Genomic DNA, 22317 nt, shown 5'->3' on the forward strand with positions numbered 1-22317 from the left:
AGATGGAAACGGAGGATCATGAATTGCAGGAGATTCTGGATAGAGAAAATCTAGATCTGGAAGGATTCTTGAAACAGGGAACCATGGGAGGGGTAGACTCATTACCTCAAGAAGAGTTCAATAAAGTACAATAGATGTTCCTATGGAAAAATCAGGCCCAAGGGCTGGAAAGGCAAAGAAACAATGAAATGCATGGCTACGAAGGAGTGAAAACTATGAAAACCACACCAGGATTAGCTCCCAGAAACCCAGGAAAGAAAAGAGGCAGGAAAAAGAAGAACGAGATATTGATGGAATGTGGAAAGCTAATGATAGATTCAGGTAAGATGAAAGACCTATCCAGTTACTCCTTTACAAATCTTTAATAATGAAGTTCACATCTTGGAATATCAGAGGTTTAGGTAGTAAAAGAAAACAAATAATACTTAGCAATAGAATGAAACAAGAAGCTTCGGATATGATCTTTATCCAGGAAACTAAATGTTCCATTCAAAAAATCAAAGAAATTTATACCAAACGGCTCAATAGATTTGAGTTTCTAGAAGTTAAAGCAGATAATACAACAGGAGGCATACTCACTCTTTGGAACCCCCAAAAGATTGGCATAATAGATGCTGAGGCATCTAGGAATTATTTATCAGTAGTTATTTAGCCTGTGGGAGATAGTGAGACTTATTTGGTCATGAATGTTTATGGCCCACAAAGACTGGATGATAAACTCAAATTTCTAGAGTCCCTTGTGGAACTAAGAGATAGACATGTAGGAGTTCCATGGATAATGGGCGGGGACTTCAACATGATCAAATCACTTTCAGAAAAAAAAGGGGGAACAAGAACTTTAAGCAAAGATTCTATAGCATTTCAAACTTTCATAGATAATATGAAGCTAGTTGACACTGAAATGAATAATGGCCTCTTTACATGGAACAACAAGAGAGGAGGGGAGTCTCAAGTAGCCTCAAAGTTAGACAGATTCATAATTTCAGAGGACCTTATGCTCACAGACAAGGAAATGATAGTGAGAATTCTCCCCTTTGGTGGCTCGGACCATTGGCCTGTACAAATGGAGGTACAGGGCATTGGCACCCCCAAGAATAGACCTTTCAGATTTGAGAATATATGGCTTACCCACCCCGATTTTATCAGCAATATAGCAAGATGGTGGAAAGAAGATCTGCATATTCAGGGAACAAGAATGTTTCTGCTCCACAAAAGACTAAAATACATCAAGCTCAGACTCAAAGACTGGAACAAGAATGAATTTGGCAATATTTTTGCAGCGAAAAAAGAGGTTGAAGATAAAATGCAAACACTCAATCAAACTCTTATTACATATGGCTTTGATAGAGTTAGAGATGAACAAGTCACCAAACTTCATCAAGACTAGGAAAACTTATGTAAACAAGAGGAAATATATTGGAGACAAAAATCTAGAGTTCAATGGCTAAAAGAAGGGGAACGAAATACCAGCTTTTTCCACAGATCCACCATGGCGAACAGATCCCATAATAGGATCTCTTCAATCAAGGATGAGGGAGGTCATCTTTGCAATTCCCATGAAGAGATAGAAACTTTGTTAGTCCAGCACTTTCAAGGTATAGCGAAGGAGACCACTGCAGACAGAGATCACTTTATCAGGGACTTAACAAGGCATATACCTAGGCTAGTTTCAAGAGAGGATAATTTCAATCTCAACAGGCTAGTGACAAAAGAGGAGGTTAGTGAGGAAGTTAAGGAAATGTAGAATGGCAAAGCGCCAGGCCCTGATGGTTTCAATGTGGATTTCTTTAAAGCCTGTTGGAGCATTGTTAAACAAGATATTATGAATGTAGTGGAGGATTCCAAGTTGAATAGAACCATTCTAAAGGTGCTCAATACTTCCTTCATCTCCTTGATCCCCAAACAGGATAATGCTCAGACTCCAGACAGGTTTAGACCCATAGCTTTGTGCAATGTGGTGTATAAAATAATATCCAAAGTTGTCACCAATAGACTCAAACCCCTTCTTCCTACTCTAGTTTCTGTGGAGCAATCAGGTTATGTGGAGGGTAGACAAATACTCAATAACATCATTCAAGCACATGAAGTGGTGCATTCATTGTTAAGCAATAGGAAGGCAGGAATGATTATGCAATTGGACCTTGCCAAAGCTTATGATAAGTTGAACTGGACCTATATTAGGAAGGTCCTTCTAGCCTTTGGCTTTGATCATAATTGGGTAAGATGGGTTATGGCACTGGTCACTTCTTCTAGCTTTTCAATTTTGGTCAGTGGTTCTCCTTCCAAGACCTTTACTCCTTCAAGAGGTCTCAGACAAGCAGACCCACTCTCTCCCTTTCTCTTTATCCTCATGATGGAAGGACTTGGGCGGTCTATCAAGCATGTGAAAGAAGGGGGTAACATCAAGGGTATCCAACTTTTTGAAACTAGACAGGCTTTGTCCCATCAACAATTTGTCGATGACACTATGTTGCAGGGAGTCCCCACGGTAAAAGAAGCTCTTGCTTATAAACAAATCCTGCATGAATTTGCTATGGCCAAAGGTATGGAGGTAAATCTATCCAAATCTAAGATTTTTTTCTTTAATACTAATATCACCATTTAGAGAAATATCTCCAGAATTCTGGGCTTTCAAAGGGAGGTCCTTCCTTCCAAGTACCTGGGAGTTCCTCTAATTGATAAACCTTTGCACAAAAGCATCTGGGAGCCGGTAATTAATAAGATGCAGGATAAAATCAGAAAATGGACTATCAGATCTTTAAACTTGGCAGGCCAGTTGGTGCTTACAAAAGTTGTTTTGCAATCAATCCCCATTTTCATGCTTTCAACACTTCCAGCTCCAAAGGGAGTTTTACAAAAATTTAGAACCATTCAAAGAGACTTTCTTTGGGGTAAGGGGGAGGAGAGAAAGAAATGGGCCTTGGTAGCCTGGGATAAGATTTGCAAACCAAAAACCCATGGGGGCCTTGGATTGGATGATCTAGATGTACTCAGCAAGGTTTTAGGAGCAAAATTATGGTGGCGTTGGGTAAAAGATCCAAAGGCTCAGTGGGCTAGTGTATGGAAAGAAAAATATGCCAGCACTTGGCAAGATAATGATCACATAAGGATGACGAGTATCATAAAAGGATCCCACATTTGGAATAAGGCCTGGGAGAATAGAGGCTTAGTTCAGAAAAACAGTTTTTGGGAAATCAGAGAAGGAGACCTTGCTCTGTTTTGGGAGGATAAATGGCAACAAGAACCTACCCTGTTAAGAGAGGACTTTTTGGACCTCAAGAAAGAAACAGATACCAAAGGGCTTTTCAGGGTTAAAGATTTTTGGGAACAAACCAGTATAGAAGACAAATGGAGAACCTGGAAGAATATAGAATTTGGGGATGACAACCCCTTGAAAGCAAAAGCAGATGCACTTCTGACAATTTTGGACCAAGTAAAGGTTCTTGTTTCAGAGGGGCATGACCAACTTAGATGGGGCAACAATAAAGAAGGTACCTTCAGTATTAAGGAATCCAAGAAGATATTTCTTAAGCTGGATTCCTACGTACTGAACAGGGTTTGGCAGAACCTTTGGAGGCAAGGTTGGATGAAAATTAAACTCTTCATGTGGGTGGTACATCATAAGAAAATTATGACATGGGAAAATATTCGGAAGAGGGGTGTTCTGGGACCTTCTAGATGCCAGCTCTGTGAAGCCTAAGAGGAGACAATGGAGCACCTTCTCAATGACTGCATCTTTACCTCTAGGTTGTGGGACACTTTTGCCACAATTTTCCATCAGACGGACATGAACAAAGAAAGCATTATCAACACCCTAAATAACTGGAGACGAAACTTCTCTGAGTATGAGTTTCTTCTTTTAGCTTGGATTTTAATTCCAGGCTTCATAATTTGGAATGTTTGGAAAGAAAGGAACAATAGAATCTTCAAAAATGTTCACAGCACCACCCAACACATTTTTGAGCAGATCTTAAGACAGCTCAAGGATACAGTTGGCACTATTGTGCAAAACTCCCCAAAAATCCACCTTCAGAAAATGAGATCCAGATACTTCGCCAGCTAGGTATGAAGGGGCTTATACCACAGGGAATGGATAGGAAGGTTATGAATCCGGCAAATAGCCCAGATTATTGGCATCCTCCCCCTCAGGGTTTTCTGAAATTCAACATTGATGGGGCCTCAAAAGGCAACCCAGGTCTTGCTGGTTTTGGAGGAGTGCTATGAGATGATAATGGTTGTATTCTTTTTATTTTCCATTGCCATCTGGGAAGAGCTACAAACAATATGGCTGAATTAATGGCTCTTGAATAGTGTTTAGATTTCCTGAAGCAGGATAATCTCCAAAATATTATTATTGAAGCCGATTCTGAGTTGATCATTAACTCGGTTAAAAGAATATGTTGTGGTACAGAGCCAAAAAAAGTATTAAGTCATTGGAGGCTGATCCAGGTCTTTCAAAGGATCCAATTTCACCTCCTAGACTTACGCACAGTGAGTTTCACTCATGTGAGAAGGACGGCCAATAAATTGGTGGATATTCTGGCCAATCAAGAAGTGGTTTGCACTAATAATAGGGTCAAGTTGATTTGGTGAGAGATGCCTCAGAACAGATTAAGGGAGCAGTGTTTTAGTCAAGCGGAAGAGGACTATAAGGTATATCGAAACAGAGCCACAGAGATGGGATCTGGTTGACTTTTATGCAAAGTTATGACACAAGTAAGGTCGCTTTTGGTATGTAGGTCTATGATTGGCAACAACGAACCAGAAGTTTTAGGGGGATGGATGAAAGAGGGGATCTTCATCTTCCTTTGGCCTAGGCACCGGAATCCAGTCTTTCGCGGCAGCCGCAAAACCCCGCTTTTTTGCCTGCGGTAGCTTTACCGCCCTCAAAGTGGTTTCCGGTGTATCGCACCACCTTCATGCCAAAAGCGGTTTTTCTCATTTGGAAGCGATTCCACTCACCACGCAACACGTGGCTCAGAGTGGGGAGGAAATACTGCCCTCATCGCGCAATAATCATCGATGAGTTAAGGCCATGCGATATGATTCGTAACCGTTGGATCAATCGCAGTCAATCTACGGCCAGGATTAATCGTGCTTGTTGGTGGGTCCAAAACAAAGGTTAAGTTTCGAGCTGTTCGCACGACCTATCTGGAATCGCGCGCATATGGCAGATTTCGGGAGGTGAAAATGATCGTAGGTTATGTTAAAAATGGACCCGATGGAATTATCAATTATGGTCTACTGAGTTCATCGGGTCCGTTTTGCTTGTTAAACGGTGCGCTTGTTGGCCACCCGAAATGTTTCTCATCTGCTGGATCTTTAGCTCAGGATCTAACGGCTAGTTATGGGTTAAACCTTTTGTACACTATTTCTTTTTTTTCAATTGAATAGAAGGATCCGCTCTTGCCTTAGCAAAAAAAAAATTCCTATATAAGATATAAATAGACTTAGCTGCAATATAATTACTAAAATTTAACCATTTTCTTGTTTTGTTACATTTCGCTCAGTATTTTGAAAATTGTACCTCTTGCAAATTATAATATAAATAGGCTTACTCAGTAAAAATAAGATTAACTGTCGTATAGTTATTAAAATTTATTTATTTTTTAATCAAAGTTTCTACTTGCAAGTCTTGAAAAATATGACGAATGACTGGTCGCATGAGAGTGCAAAACTATCAAGGAAGTATATGCCTGTCAAATCATATAAACAAAGTTGGGTATATGTAAGAGACAAACGATGAATTAGTTAAATGTAATCAATATTTTGCAACCTTACATATTGTTTTATGCAAAGCAAAAGGAAAGATTAAAAGGTTTGGAGCAATATTTTCCAATTTTTTTGGTTGAATTGTATTGCAGTTTTTTTATTTATTATTTATATGGTTATTTTCATTTTTGTACATTTTTTTATTATTTTATTGCATATATGATATAATCTTTTATTATTAAAAAAATAAATTTTACAAGTTTATCATCAGATATTATAATTTCATTGATTTAAATCTAAAACTATAAAAATATTTAAAATTTTGAACCTAAAAAATATTAAAAATGCAATTTAAATGATTAATTATTCAAAATTACAATTTTTTATTTTATTTTATTGTATTACAACAGATATTAAACCATTTAATCACTATTTTGACAAATTCCATACAAATAGACAATTAAATATGCATGCAAATAATATCTTCATTGAATTTATCATTTTTTATGATTTCAAAATGATTCATTTACTTTTCCTTTAATATATTCTTAAAACCACTGACATGATAATAGTGTGAGAATATATTCTTTAAAGCAATGACATGAAGTAAAGCCACTCACATAATAATTCCATATTAACATAAAATATTTAAATTAGTGGCACAAAAATTGATAATGATGATAATAAAGAGACACAAAAATAAAACAATGTGCACTTCAATTGTGATGTCTAATCACCCTATAGTGTCATTGGTGATTAGATTATCACATCTAAAGAGATGAGACACTGACAGAGAAATTATTGTATGGTTTTTATGAATGGCCATCACTTTCACAAAAGATATAGAACACAAATATCCTAATATATTGCATTTTTTCAACAGAGATACTAAAGTCAACGTCTCATTGTATTTGGAGGAAGCAATAGCTAGTCAACCACTAGGGTTTGGAGAGAAGAATACCACCAACATAAGAAACATTTTAAGGTATTAAAGTGGACATATAGAAACAAAACAAATAGATAGTTCTACCTAATTTTATGGTTGGAAATAATTTATGGGCAGTGATTTGATGCTTGGACATTGACATTGCTCTTGGCGCATGGAATTTATGGTATTGAATTTTTTCTTGGATGTTGACATTCCCCCTAGTAGATTGAATTTTTGTATCTAGGTATGACATTTCTGGTTTTTGTATCTAGGTATGACATTCCTCTTAGAGATTTGGATTCTTAGGAATCTGGGTATTGAATTTCGGGTTGATGAGGATTTATGCATATCAAGTTTTCACTTGGTGTGATAAGTAGAGCCACTAAAATCATCCAAGGCCACCACTCCCTCTCAAGAACCTATTTCTAATTCCATAATTTTTGCATCTCACTCACATATTGTAGAATTTTTATTTGAGGTGTTTAGTCTAGGAACATGAATTTCGCCGAGGTTATAAAGTAGTATGTTAAACACCTAGAAACCTCCTCATAATTTATTCTTTTCTGGTTCCCACAGACTATTCTAACTTCTAGGTAGAAACTTATGTTCATGGTCTCCATTTTGATTGGAGGACATCAATATTTTTCAACACTATTTGCAAAGGTGCAACAAAAAATCATCTGCCCATTTTTCTTGTTCTGTAGCCCAACATCGATAGCTCTAAAAGATAATTTTTCTTGGTGTGAAAGTGAATTAGCCCTCTAAGGAAATCCTAAAAATAATTGTCTTAGAATTAAGGCATCCTATTGTGCATGGAACATTGTCTTTGCATTCTAAACATTTTAACCTCTGGATCATGCAGGTGGAAACCTTGAACCAAAAAGAATATTTCAATTAGGAGGCAAACACACAAAAGCACAAAAGCAATCCATTCAAGTATATAAGGAAGAGAAAAAAGTTTTGGTTGAAGTGGTCAATGGGAAGAAGGCACAACTAATTGTGGATTATGTAGTACAATATGAGGTGCATGACATGAGGTGGTCAAAGTATAAGTAGCATAGGGTAGGGGTTCACTCCCTGGTATGATGGTAAAGGTTCCACCCTTCTTTTTGGGTGTTCATTTTTTTCTGGGTTAAATCTTGTATTTAATAGGGTGTGAATTTCTTCCTAGGTTAAGTATTTAGTGGGGCAGTGGGGTGCGGATTTCTTGGTCACGATTATAACACTAGATATCCAGAACAACAACATCAATAGGTTCTCAATCTTTCTTCTAAGCAATTTCATATTTAGAAAATTCTTTCATAAGTGCGGCTTTCAAAGTAATTTAAGGTTACATTAAATTTATTCTATATCAAATCTTGGAAAATACTATGATGATAATTATAATAAAAGTGATGTATGGAACTACGGTGTATGGAATATAATTACGTTGTAAGGCGTTCCCCTCTGAGAAGAAATCCCCCAATTGCCACTCTGTACTCATCTGTAGCGTTAGATTGAGTGTTAAACGATTGAAAAAAGGTTAGCCATTGGATTCCAACACCAAATCCTAATTGAAATGTGAATTGACTGCTTGTGTTCGTCTGTTATCAACCGACTTCATGCTCCTTTGGCTTTTCAACTTCTTCAACCATTGGGGTTTCCACTTTTTCTTTAACCGATGGTTCAGACATGCTTGGAATCGGCTCCTCAAGCTTCATCATATGTGCCCATGGATATATTCTATTTTACCATATCATCTATGTCGATAGAGAAATTAAAAAAGGAGCTATTGTTATTCAAGGTGCTCGGTTGTAGAGAGAGGATGAATGTGACCATGCACCACATAAGGGAATCCCTTTCAAGAGATTATTGTTACAGTCTTGCCAAGGTCAGTTGTTTCTTTCGATTGTTGTGTCTAGATTTTAGCCAATGAGATCACACTTTACAACTGTGACTGTTGCTATACTAGCATCCTTCCTGGGGTGCTGGGAAGTCTTCTTAGTCCCCGATTCACATGATAAAGATCTATCTATTCATAAATACTTCAAGGTTGCTCTGTCAAGCTCCGACAAAGTAGACGCCAGATCTGAGCCCCTTGTTGAAAGGGAACCAATGGATCTCCTCATGTGCTATGTAAGTAGTAATTATGCCCACACGTGAATGCCTCTGTTAATAACTGCACAATTGCATTGTATTAGTAGCCTATCTTTTGTGGGGTGAATAATGGATTCATTGAATTTATTTCTGATCGTTGATGAAATGAATCTCTTTGATCCCTCTGATCATGTATATGATTGATTTTCTCATTCTTGAAATTACATCTATGAATCATTGTCTTTCTCTCCGGTCTGCAAAATGTAAGTGATCAATTACAAAATCTTGGGGTTGCTCCGACGCCACCCATTGTTATCATTTTCGGAACCAAAAATGTAGAGTTGGCTTCAGTGTTGCAGTTCGGGTTTGATCAATTATTGACACTTAATATGGTGTCATGAAGGAAAGGCCATCAATCATATGCTTGTTGGTTTCCAAACCCATCTGAGAGATCCTCTCTATTCCAGGTAATTTGAGAGCTAACCTCACTGCCATCTTATCAAACTCCCAGACTAATGTTTTCTTATAAACACCGTGGAGCCCAAAAATTTCAGAGATCAATTGAATTGTTTTGAAGATTCAAAACTAGATGTGCTTTTCCCAAATGCAGAAGCTAGCATTATGACAACAAACATATGTGGCCATGAAAGCTTCTATTGGGTGGGAAATAGGTAGATATGTCTAATCTTCCCTATGTGCTTTTCTATTTTTAGCATTTTGGAGTGCTGAATGATTCTATTTGTGGAAGGAGGAGATCCCAAAAGCATATCATGTCCTGCGAGTGTCACATTGAAAGGATAAAGAGACTCAGCCCTGGTGCTTTTTCCATGATCAAATAGATTGGCCAACTCTCATATGACTTAATGAGAACTTTTAGAGAACACACACTATCAGAATGACAAATAACATGAAAGTGGCACCTTAAATAATTGATTGGAGTTGAAAATTTCTCCAATTTTTTCCAACATGCCATGACTTCCATAGAATTCTATTATCGAAATGTGCACAAGGAAAAATGAAATAAACACTTTATCCTTTGTAGCCCAGGTACAGGCCCCTCTCCTTTAAGCATCTTAGCACTATTCTCTGTATAAAATTCCCACAACAACAACTTCATGTATTTACATTTATTAGATATATTGGACTTTGCATGCATGAAAAGTACAAGTAAACTAATGGAAAAGTTATTAAAATCCATAGGGTTAGGTTGCTTTGACTTGATTTATGCTCATGCTTTTGTTTTGTTTTTAAAGTGAAATTTTCTTTAAAAAAATATATGATATTCTAATAATAAGTGTATATAATCATAATTATATAAATAATATGAGTAGGTTAGAAAAGTGATTCATCATTTAAGGAGATCATAGGGAGAATCATTACATCATCATGGGTTATTATTGTATTCATTTTTAATGTAACTCTTAGTTGAGGAGATGAGTAGTTCATTTTTTTGGATAAATTTAATGAATGTTATTATATTAATCTTTTTGAATTTGATTATGAATCTTTTAGATGCGGGCAAGGAACTTTATTAAATATTGTTTTGCAATGACATCTTTCATCCTTATTATCTCCAATATGAACCCAAAGTTCCAAAATAGATAATGCATTATTGAACAAGAATCCAAGACACACTTTAAAGGATGAAGTGCTTATCACTTCATGTATATCATTGTGTATTTCATGATTGTAATTATGTTGTAGACATGGGATGTTGATGTTCTATATTTTTGAATTTTGTTTCTAATTGAATATACATAATGATTGAATCATAGTGCAATTTGCTACCTCAATTAATTCATTATCATGTGAATGGAAGGAAATACTTCCCTTTCATTATCATGTGAATGGAAGGAAATACTTCCCTTTCATTATCATGTGAATGGAAGGAAATACTTCCCTTTGTTTGGTATAAACCAATTCCATAACAATTGCCAAAAGTAGTAGAGAAATTTATTGTTTTGGTTATAGATGATTTTTTGAGGATCAAATTGGATGCAAAACTATATCTAGGAAGAATTACATAGCCTACCATGCTAAATCATTTTCTTGTAAGGAATCCTAAGAAATCCATAAATTGTTTTGTGGTTCCTTTTGATATTTTATCACAATGTCAATCTATTACACATAGATTATTGTTCCATGTGGTATGCATTCTTCATCTTGATTCAAGCCTATTACACTTTGAATTGTATTGGATGATAAAAACTCTAATCCACAAGGCACAACCCCATAGGGAACTACTATGACAATCACCATTTTCACTTAAGAAACATATCTTCATTAACTATCTCTCCTGTGGCTCAATAAAGTTATCCTTAGTAGGATTGCTAATGAGGCATAAGGTGATGTGAATGTAGCTTTAGTGAAACGATTTTTTTACTATTTTAGGATATTATCAAAGAGGTGATGGAAGGCAATAGATATTAGTGCCAATCCAACAAGGAAACTCAAAATATGAGGTTTGGTTCTTGAGTCTAAATCTCTGCAAAAATGAGTTCAAGAGATGAGTAGCTCATTTTTTGGGTAAATTTAATGAATGTTATTATATTAAGGCTTTTGAATTTGATTAGGAATCTTTTAGATGTGGGTAAGGAACTTTATTACATATTATTTTTCAATGACCTCTTTCCTCCTTATTACCTCCAATATGAACCTAGAGATCCAAAATAGATAATGCATTATTGGACAAGAATCCAAGACATGCTTTAAAAGGTGAAGTGTTTATCACATCGTGTATTTAATGATTGTAATTATGTTGTAGACATGGGATGTTGAAGTTCTATATTTTTGAATGGTTCTAATTGAATATACACAATGATTGAATCATAATGCAATTTTCTACCTCAATTGAGTCATTATCATGTGAATGGAAGGAAATACTTCCCTTTGTTTGGTATAAACCAATTCCATAACAATTGCCAAAATTAGTAGAGAAATTTATTGTTTTGGTTATAGATGATTTTCAGAGGATCAAATTGGACACAAAACTATATCTGAGAAGAATTACATAGCCTACCATGCTAAACCATTTTCTTGCAAGGAATCCTAAGCAATCCATAAATTGTTTTGTGGTTCCTTTTTGTTATTCTATCACAATGTCAAACTATTACACATAGGTTATTGCTCTATGTGGTATGCATTCTTCATCTTGATTCAAGCCTATTACACTTCAAATTGTATTGGATGATAAAAACTCTAAGCCACAAGGCACAACCCCATAGGGAATTACTATCACAATCACCTTTTTCACTTAAGAAACATATCTTCATTGACTAACTCTCCTATGGCTCAATAAGGTTATCCTTAGTAGGATTTATAATGAGGCATAAGGTGATGTGAATGTAGCTTTAGTGAAACAACTTTTTTACTATTTTAGGATATCAAAGAGGTGATGGAAGGCAATAGATATTAGTGCCAATCCAACAAGGAAACTCAAAATATGAGGTTTGGTTCCTCAGTCTAAATCTCTGAAAAAATGAGTTCAAGAGATGAGTAGTTCATTTTTTGTGTAATTTAATGAATGTTATTATATTAAGGCTTCTGAATTTGATTATGAATATTTTAGATGTGGGTAAGGAACTTTATTACATATTGTTTTTCAATGACCTCTTTCATCCTTATCACCTCCAATATGAACCCAAAGATCCAAAATATATAATGCATTACTGAACAAGAATCCAAGACATGCTTCAAAAGGTGAAGTGCTTATCACATCGTGTATTTCATGATTGTAATTATGTTGTAGACATGTGATATTGACGCTCTATATTTTTGAATGTTTCTAATTGAATATACATAATGATTGAATCATAGTGCAATTTTCTACCTCAATTGAGTCAATATCATTTGAATGCACAAAAATACTTCCCTTTGTTTGGTATAAACTAATTCCAAAAAATTACCAAAAGTAGTAGAGAAATTTATCGTTATGGTTATAAATGATTTTTGGATGATCAAATTGGATGCAAAACTCTATCTAAGAAGAATTACATAGCCTACCATGCTAAATCATTTTCTTGCAAGGTATCCTAAGCAATCCATAAATTGTTTTGTGGTTCCTTTTTGGTATTTTATTACAATGTCAAACTATTACACATAGGTTATTTCTCCATGTGGTATGCATTCTTCATCTTGATTCAAGCCTATTACACTTCGAATTGTATTGGATGATAAAAGCTCTAATTCACAAGGCACAACCCCATAGGGAAATACTATGACAATCACCATTGTCACTTAAGAAATATATCTTCACTGACTAACTCTCCTATGGCTCAATAAGGTTATCCTTAGTAGGATTACTAATGAGGCATAAGGTGATGTGAATGTAGCTTTAATGAAACAACTTTTCACTATTTTAGGATATCAAACAGGTGATGGAAGAAAATAGAGATTAGTGCCAATCCAATAAGGAAACACAAAATATGAGGTTTGGTTTTTGAGTCTAAATCCCTCCAAAAATTAGTTCTTTTGTTGCAAAAGGTAGTCGTGGGAAGGCCAAGTCTACAAAGTTTGTGTCTAGGTCGCAGAAGGTGGCTTGCAATTCTCGGTAGGAAGAATTTCTATTTTCCTTCTGGACAAAAGTATGCAGAGCGTGTCAGGGTTGGTGTTCTGGTGTACCTCGCTATTGTTTTTGAATATATTACCTCTGAGGTTTTGGAACTTGCTTGTAATGCTGCCCAGGATAACAAGAAGAATATTATAGTCCTTACATAGCATGGAAACCAAGGATTAAGGCCACATTGCTGCCTTAAAAGTCCTGAGAATTATCAATCGATTAAGAATATGGATTGTTGGAGATAAATATTACGTAGGGTTTGTTTTAACTTTTTGTTTGTTTTCGTAACCTCTTCGCCTTTATCAACATGCAGAGCCATTTAGAAGATTGTGGACACCATGATATTTCATATGTAGGCTCACCATCCGTTAGAAGCCCTGCATTGTGCATATGAAAACATAAGTAGGAATGTATTGTAGCTACTTGTTGAGCCTCAGACCTGCACTTCTTTTCACATCCTCTCAGCCTCCTTTTCCTATTCATTTCCTTCCTTTGTCACTCATTTCCTCCATCAAATTGCTTAAATCATTGTATTTTAGGACTTTTACATGGTTTATTAATTATGCTAATGACTGTGTTGTTGGATTAGAATTTTGGTTCAAGTGCTGCACTTTCCGCAGCTCACACAGGGTTTTTGCAGCTGATCCCGGTTTCCGCAGCCAATCCCGAATTACGCAGCTGTTTTATTAAACGGCATGTTCCAGGTGTCCTCCGGGCAGAAGAGCCACATGGGCAAGTTCGTGGAACCAAGGACATGGTGTGTGTCCTTCCAGCTCAGCCAAACCAGTCATAAACACCCATGGTCAACGAGGGGGCAACTACGGTCAACAAAGGTCATTGGCGGTGGCACGGCTCTATGTGTTCGGTTTTAGAGCACGTGAAGAACAGCTGGCCTCTTCCTCAGCCACGCAGATGATGGGAAACACGAATCCAACAGAAGATTTAATGCCCACCACGACCGTTGCCTAAATCCGAGGACTGTGCTAGATTACGTGTTTTTCACACAACCGATAGAATAGCGTAGTTTGTGTTAAGTTAGTTTTGTTTTCTCTGCTATAAATAAAGCATCTCTGAAAGATGATTAGTTAACTGCTGATATGTAATTTTGAACCCCACTGTACTTTCTACTTTGATACGTAATATATGAGAAGACTGTTCTCCATTTGAGCGTGTAATTGATCTTTGAGCTGGCTGGAGTAGGCAGAGGGCCCCTGTTTACTTAAGGCCTGTACAGTGCTTTTCATTTCTTGCATTTCTTCTTATCAGTTTATGTATAATAGTTGTACAGAATGCTTTTGATTGCTACGTTTTGATCATGTACAATAGCTGTATATAACTTTGAATTCTGCTCATTTATATTTCTGCACTTTTCCATGACTGATTAGTGTGTTTTTGCAGATTTCTTAGGTGCCCGGGACAGTTTTCTTTCTACTCTTTTTACAGCTAGTGGCATTTGTGATCGTCTTATCTAGACTGCTGATATTTATCATTGATTTCCATTAGTATCATTTCTTTAGTTTGCACTTTATTTTCTACTCATAGCTTATCAAGTTGTTTATCTTTTAATGGCTCTTTTTATCATAATCAACTAACTTTTCGTGGAGCCAGAACATCACTTAGTGCAGCTTGGTTTATTTTGTTTTAAGACTCACATTGCTAACTTGCTCATAACTCTCTCTTATATGATCAATCCAGCTGAAGGCAGAAAGGTTAAGGGAAAATTAAGTAGTGTGATTTGTCACTTAGATTGTACATTGCTTAAGATTTAATTGAAGAATTAAAGTAGTTGTTCTTGTTTTTAATTGAGTTAATGTAGATGTCATTTCCAATCTCATTTTTATCAGCAGTAGAGGTACTGGGCCAATGCCATTGGTCTTTTATTTGATGCCTTCATTTTTCCTTTAAGAGTTAATTTCATTTCAGTTGTTGTTCAAAGCTTTCTTGTAGATTACTTTTAAGTTTTAAGAAATCATCTAGAACTCATCACAATCACACACACCTCACTCACTTTATTTCATTTCCATCACATCACTGTAGGAGAAATAGATTTGAAACAAACTTAAAAAGTTAAAAACGACAAAAACTTAAGAAACAGTTGCCTAAGTACATACAGTACACATCACTTCATCAGCTTACGAGCCCGGGGTTGACATTTAAAAGTTGCAATTTAGACAACACTAAATTGACCAAACATTTTGGCGCCGTTGCCGGGGAAGTGAAATTAGGTAGCCAATTTCTAAAAAAAAAAATAAAAAAAAAATTAAGAAAATTTCAAGAAAGGAAAATTGATAACCTCTCAAAGTATGCTCTCCTCTTGCACCTAGAGTGATCTGGAGGATCAGAAAAGAGAAAGTTTTTGATTTAATAGTTTCTTAAGTATGCTCTCTTCTTGCACCTAGAGTGACCTAGAAGATCAGAAAGAGAATTATTAGCCTGACTTGAAGAAAAATAAAAATGACATTCATAGAGCTAGAAATTCTAGGGGAAGGTTTTTAGCTAGAGCCAAGAGTTCGATTTTTACAAGTCCATCTACTTCAAGGAATAGACAAGAGACACCTCCCTCATCTCCAACTGACACTCCTAGCCCTAGGATTCCTGGAATTCAAGAGGCAAGAATTGACTCTCCCACACCTTCTATTGAATTTGAATCAGAAAGAGATCCTTTCCTTCCTTCTACAGAAAGACCAATTGTAATTGAAGAAGTAGAATCATCTGAAGAAGAGGGAGAAATTCCTTCTCATTCACCCTTTGTAGAAGAACCAGAAGACTCTAAAATCTCTAGGGAAACTACTATGACAGAGGAAGGAGGTGGTAGAGGTAGAGGTAGAGGAGGAGGAGGAGGAAACAATGGAGGAGGTAGAGGTAATATTGGAGGAAATAGGGATGGGGATAACTCATTTGGGTTTCCTATAGTCGATGAGGACTCCCGAGCCACCATGAAAAACATCTCACCATCTGTCCTCCCAAACTTCCATGGGTTAAGGAATGAGGACCCTGAAACATTTCTATTTGAGTTTGAAGTCGTATGTCGAACTTATGATTATCTGGATGACTCTCAAAAACTCAAATTGTTTCCTTCAACATTGAAAGGACAAGCTTTGAAATGGTTCATGGGATTACTCACTCAATCCATTAGGTCTTGGAATGATATGAAACAAACATTTTTGGATAGGTACCTGGACTATTGTATGCCCACCAATCACAAGGATGAGGTATTTAAAATGGTGCAAAGAGAAGATGAAAACTTGGAGGATTTACTTGAAAGATTTCAATATAACCTGAAAAGAGCAAAAATGAGTAACTTAGATGAGGAGACCTTGAAAGCCCTCCTATTAAAAGCCATTAGAGATGAATGGATAAATATTCTGAACATGATGGGGAAAGGAGATATATCTCAACTTTCACTCAATGATATAGCAGAACTATGTGTCCATCTCTCAAGGGGGAAATCAAAAAATCAAAAAGGGCCTAGAGATCCTTCTCTCATCAGAGCAAATAAATCTGCAACTGGATCAGTAAGTAGGGCTGAGATCGGCAATATGCTTGATGAATTCAAAACTGACATCTTAGGGAGTCTTAGCGAACAATTAGACACCCTTAAGATTCACAATAAACAGAAAGCAGAAGCTGAGGCCTTGGCCATCTTTTGCCCAAAATGTAGGAAGAAACATGCTCTAAGGGAATGTCCCTCGGATGCAAAAGTTGTAGAAACATGTCTAATTTGTTCAGAGAACCATGAGACCAAGGATTGTCCTTCAATTCCTGGGCTCAAAGCTGTCTTTCAAGAAGATCCAAATACACTCGAATCTCTATGTTTTGTTGCAAGGAGACCTTGGCAAGGGCAACAAAATCAAGGGTTTAACAACTCTATGAATTTTCAACCCCAACCAAATTGGAATCCTTGGCAACAACCTTGGTCCCAACCTCAAAATCCTTTTCAATCATGGATACAAGGTATGCAAAATCCTTATGGGAGATTTGCTCAATTCTATCAATATCCTCCATCTTTTCAAAACCAACAAGCTCCACAACTTCCAAATCAAAGTCCACAACTATCATTGCCATTTCCACAACAACAACAACCTTCTCAACAGAATCAAAATTCTCAACTCTTGCTTCCATTCCAACAGAAGTCAAATCAACTTCCTTCTCAGCCATTGCCAAACCCCAATAATAAAAACCCTCAAAATGCTTACATGATGGAAGGTCAACCATTCCCTACCTATATGATTGTCCCTCTCAATGAAGTACAACTCAGATCAGGTAGAATTCTAGATAAACCTTCTATAAATGCTCAACAGCCAAGCATTTCTGAGGAAGAGTCTCTTAAAGCCAATAAGGGTTCTGAAGTATCTCTTCAAAACCCAAACACTCAAAAAGAAAAAGAATCAACCCCCACAACTCCCATAGTTGAGCAACCTACATCTTTGTCCACACCTCCTTTTCCTAAAAGATTACAAATTGACAAAGGAGTGGAAAAACAAATTTGGTTGCCTGATTATAATTTTCTAGATGAATTGAAGAATGTCTGTATCAAGATTCCCTTGTTACAAGCCATTAAAGAGATTGCTATTCTAGCAAAAACAATAAAGGAGTTGAGTCTTAAAAGACCAGGAAGGAAACCAAGAGATGCCAGAAGGATCCACCTGGTAGGGAAAATTGCAGATATCATGATGGGAAAAATTACTATGTAGAAATATGTAGATCCTGGTAGTCCAATTGTGAAAACACATATCAATGGGGTAGAAACACCAAATACTTTGATTGATTTAGGGGTTGCTATCAACATTATGAGTAGACAGACTATGGAACAGCTAAAACTTCCTAATCTTCTTTTTACACCCACTTTGTTGCAACTTGCAGATCGATCCATTATCAAACCAGATGGTGTATTAGAAGACATTCCAGTCTCCTTAGATTCTTGGGAATATCCAGTGGATTTCATGATTTTAACTCCCAAGAGTAATCTAGAAGGACATCCTCTTATTTTAGGAAGACCTTGGCTAGCCACAGCTGATGCTTTCATAAGTTGTAGGTCTGGGGATATGTATATTTCTGATGGCAATTCGACAAAGAAGTTCAATCTGTATCCTCCAGCAAAAGCAATTACAGAAATAGGAGATAATGAGTGGGTTGATGATGAAGATACTATACAACCTGTCTTTACCATTTCTGAGATTAGTGAAGATAGTCAAATTCTGAACACATTAGAAAACTTTGAACCATCTTCAGGATATGACCATACACAATTTCAGTTGGATTCTGACATTGAGTGTCTATCATCTAGACAAATGTCTCTTTTCTCTATGGAAGAATTTGGTAGTTCTACCATTGAGATCTTTCCAGGAAAAACATTGAATATCAATAGAAACTTGGAAAAATCACAACAGGAGGAGCTAACCAAAATCTTGCAAAAGCATTCTACTGCATTTGCATGGGAGTATACTGATATGAAAGGTATCGACCCTAAGACTTGCATTCATCACATCTACATTGAGGAAAATAGTAGACCAATCAGACAACCTCAAAGAAGGATGAATCCAAACCTTAGGGAGATAGTGAAAGAAGAACTCCAAAAGTTACTTAATGTAAACTTCATTTACCCCATTTCAGATAGCCGATGGGTTTCTCCTTTGGTTATAGTACCTAAAAAGAATGGTAAATGGAGGGTTTGCATTGATTACAGGGAATTGAACAAAGCAACCTTGAAGGATCACTTTCCTTTGCCCTTTATTGATCAAGTATTAGATACTTTAGCAGGAAAAAAGTATTTCTCATTTTTGGATGGTTTTAGTGGTTACAATCAAATTCAGGTAGCACCTGAAGATCAGGACAAAACCACATTTACCTGTCCATGGGGGACTTTTGCTTATCGAGTACTTCCTTTTGGATTATGTAATGCACCCGCAACATTTCAAAGGGCAGTATTAGGAATCTTTTCCGATCTAATTCATGATTGTGTAGAGGTCTACATGGATGATTTTACAGTTTATGGTAACTCATTTGAAGAAGCATTAGAAAATTTGGAAAAAGTCCTTATAAGATGTAAAGAAACAAATCTTTCATTAAGTCATGAAAAATGTTTCATGATGTTTATTGAAGGGATTGTTTTAGGACATCATATTTCAGGAGATGGAATTAAAGTTGATAGATCAAAAGCTGAAGTCATCTCCAAGTTACCTATTCCAAATTGTCAGAAAGATGTTAGAAGTTTTCTTGGGTTTACTGGATAATATAGAAGATTTATTGAAAACTTCACCAAGATAGCATCTCCGCTCTTCAAATTACTTACAAAAGACTGTGAATTCAAATGGGATCCTAAACGTCAATCTGCATTTGAAACTTTAAAAACTAGAATATCTGAAGCACCCATTTTGAGAGGGCCAAATTGGAAACTCCCTTTCCACATTTCTACAGATGCTTCAGATACAGCTCTAGGAGCTGTCTTGGGACAAAAGGATTTGGTCCCTTATGCCATTTACTACACCAGTAAAAATTTGACTCCCACTGAGTTAAATTATACTGTGATTGAAAAAGAGTTCTTAGCCGTTGTTCATGCAATCAACAAGTTTAGACATTATATAACCGGCTATGAAACTTTTGTCCATACTGATCATTCTGCAATTAGATATCTTATGAACAAACCTGTTACTAATGGCAGAGTTACAAGATGGCTTTTACTTTTACAAGAATTCAATATTACTGTGTTAGATAGACAAGGGAAACAAAACACAGTAGCTGATTTCTTGTCTAGAATCCAAAATACTAACGAAGATTCTCCTGTAGAGGATAAGTTTCCAGATGAATACTTGTTTGCAGTAACTACTAAAACTCCTTGGTATGCAGATATTGCTAACTATTTAGTTACAGGGAAGCTACCTCCACACTTATTTCCTAATGAGAAAAGGAAAATCATTCAGGAGAGTTCACATTATTCATGGATTTCTAATGAATTGTTCAAAACAGGGCTAGATTGTGTGATCAGAAGATGTGTTCGGGAAGATGAAATGCCTAACATCCTTAAGGCATGTCATGATGAACCGTGCGGCGGACACTTTGCTGACAAGAGGACGGCCTATAAAATCCTTTCTTTAGGATATTATTGGCCTTCTCTCTTCAAAGATGCAAAACAATATGTCAAAAGGTGTGACAGCTGCCAAAGAGTTGGGAGACCAACTCTTTCAAATGAAATGCCATTACAGCCACAGGTATGCATCGAACCCTTTGAAAAATGGGCTTTAGATTTCATTGGACCCATTAATCCACCATCTAAGCAAAAAAAGTATATATTGGTTTGTACTGATTATGTTACTAAATGGGTAGAAGCAAAGGCATTGCCTTCTGCCACTGAAAATTCAGTCGTTCAATTTCTTTTTGAGGATATTTTTACTCGTTTTGGTGTCCCAAGAGAAATTGTGACAGATCAGGGAAGTCAATTTACATCTAACTTGATGGAGAAGCTGATGGAAGAATACAAAATCAATCACAGAACATCTGCTCCATACCATCCACAAGCAAATGGTCAAGTGGAATCTACAAACAAAGTTCTTGAAAGCATCATCACCAAAACTGTTCATCTCCACAGAAGAGATTGGGCAGAAAGGCTTCCTGAAGCCTTATGGGCCTATAGAACTACATGGAGGAACACAACAGGACATTCTCCCTATGAACTTGTTTATGGAAAAGAAGTCCTGCTCCCCATTGAGTTTCAAGTCAAGACCTTCAAGATGGCAGTTCAGTTGGGGATGAACCTATCAGAAGCCCAAAAGCACAGAATGGAGCAGCTGAATGAGCTAGATGAGATAAGACAAGATGCAATTTTAAGGACTGATCTAGTTCAGCACCAAAGAACTAAGTGGCATGATCGACACATCAAAGAGAGAAAGTTTCAGAAGGGAGATTGGGCACTATTGTTTGATTCCAAGTTCAAGGACTTCAAAGGAAAATTTCAAACTCATTGGCTTGGACCATATGAGATTGATGAAGTCTTTAACAATGGAGCAGTTCGAGTAAAGACCATTGATGAGCTTCAGACTCCTCTCATTGTGAATGGCCACCGATTGAAAGTCTACCACAAGCCACTCTCAAAGGAGGAATTTGTTAAAATGTTCCAAGAAGATTCTGCAATGAGGCTGGTGGAGAAGAATTCTTCTCCTCCATCAGCCTAGTCTTTGTTTCTTTCAGTTAAAAAAAAAAAAGAAAAAAAAAAGAAAAAAAAAGAGAAAAAAAAAAAAAAAAAAAAAAAAAAATCTCTTGTATAAGCCTAAAAACCAATCTTGAATTGGCAGTCTTATGCAGAAAATATAAGGTGAAAATCAGGGGCACCTGACACTTTATATTTTCCAAATAAAAAAAAAAAAAAAAATTCTCTCTCTTTCCATCTCCATTCCATTTCATTTTTATTCCACTTCATTTTCATCTCATTTCATTTTCATCTTCACTTCCATTTCCATCTCCATTCCGTTTCAATTTTCATTCCACTTCATTTTCATTCCATTTCATTCATCTCACTCCATTTCATCAATAAAAGTCCCTCTCAGGACTATTCCATTTAGTTAAGTCTTCTCTAACTACTTCTTGGTATAGACAAAAGGGTGTTGTTTCAGTTTCCGCAGCTGAGAACTGTTTCCGCAGCCAGCACACTCTGTCTCTACAGCAGCAGTACTCTGTTTTCAAGAATCACAGTCAGAAGGTATCATCATCATCACCAAAGGCAACAAGGATGTGAGGCACCTGCAGGATCAAAAGGCAATCATGGATCAGCAACCTTAATCAACAAATGGCAACCCATGAAGGTATGATCAAAATTTTTTTCCAAACAACCATTTAAATGTCATTTTATGTATAATTATTAAATCGTGGACAGAGCCACTAAATGCAATGATTCGACAAGCTCATCCCATTTCTCCTCCATGATAATCCTTCATCCACCTCATACCCTCTTAACGGTCTCATAATCACTCTTAGTTTAAACTCAAATCGAGACTGCGCTTTCATTAATTAGTCGTACGAGGAAGAAGAGACCTATCGTACTACGTCTCTT

Source organism: Pinus tabuliformis, chromosome 1_2 (genome assembly GCF_031772625.1).
Source record: "Pinus tabuliformis cultivar Carrire ecotype Pingquan chromosome 1_2, CPIR1, whole genome shotgun sequence".
Lineage (NCBI taxonomy): Eukaryota > Viridiplantae > Streptophyta > Pinopsida > Pinales > Pinaceae > Pinus > Pinus tabuliformis.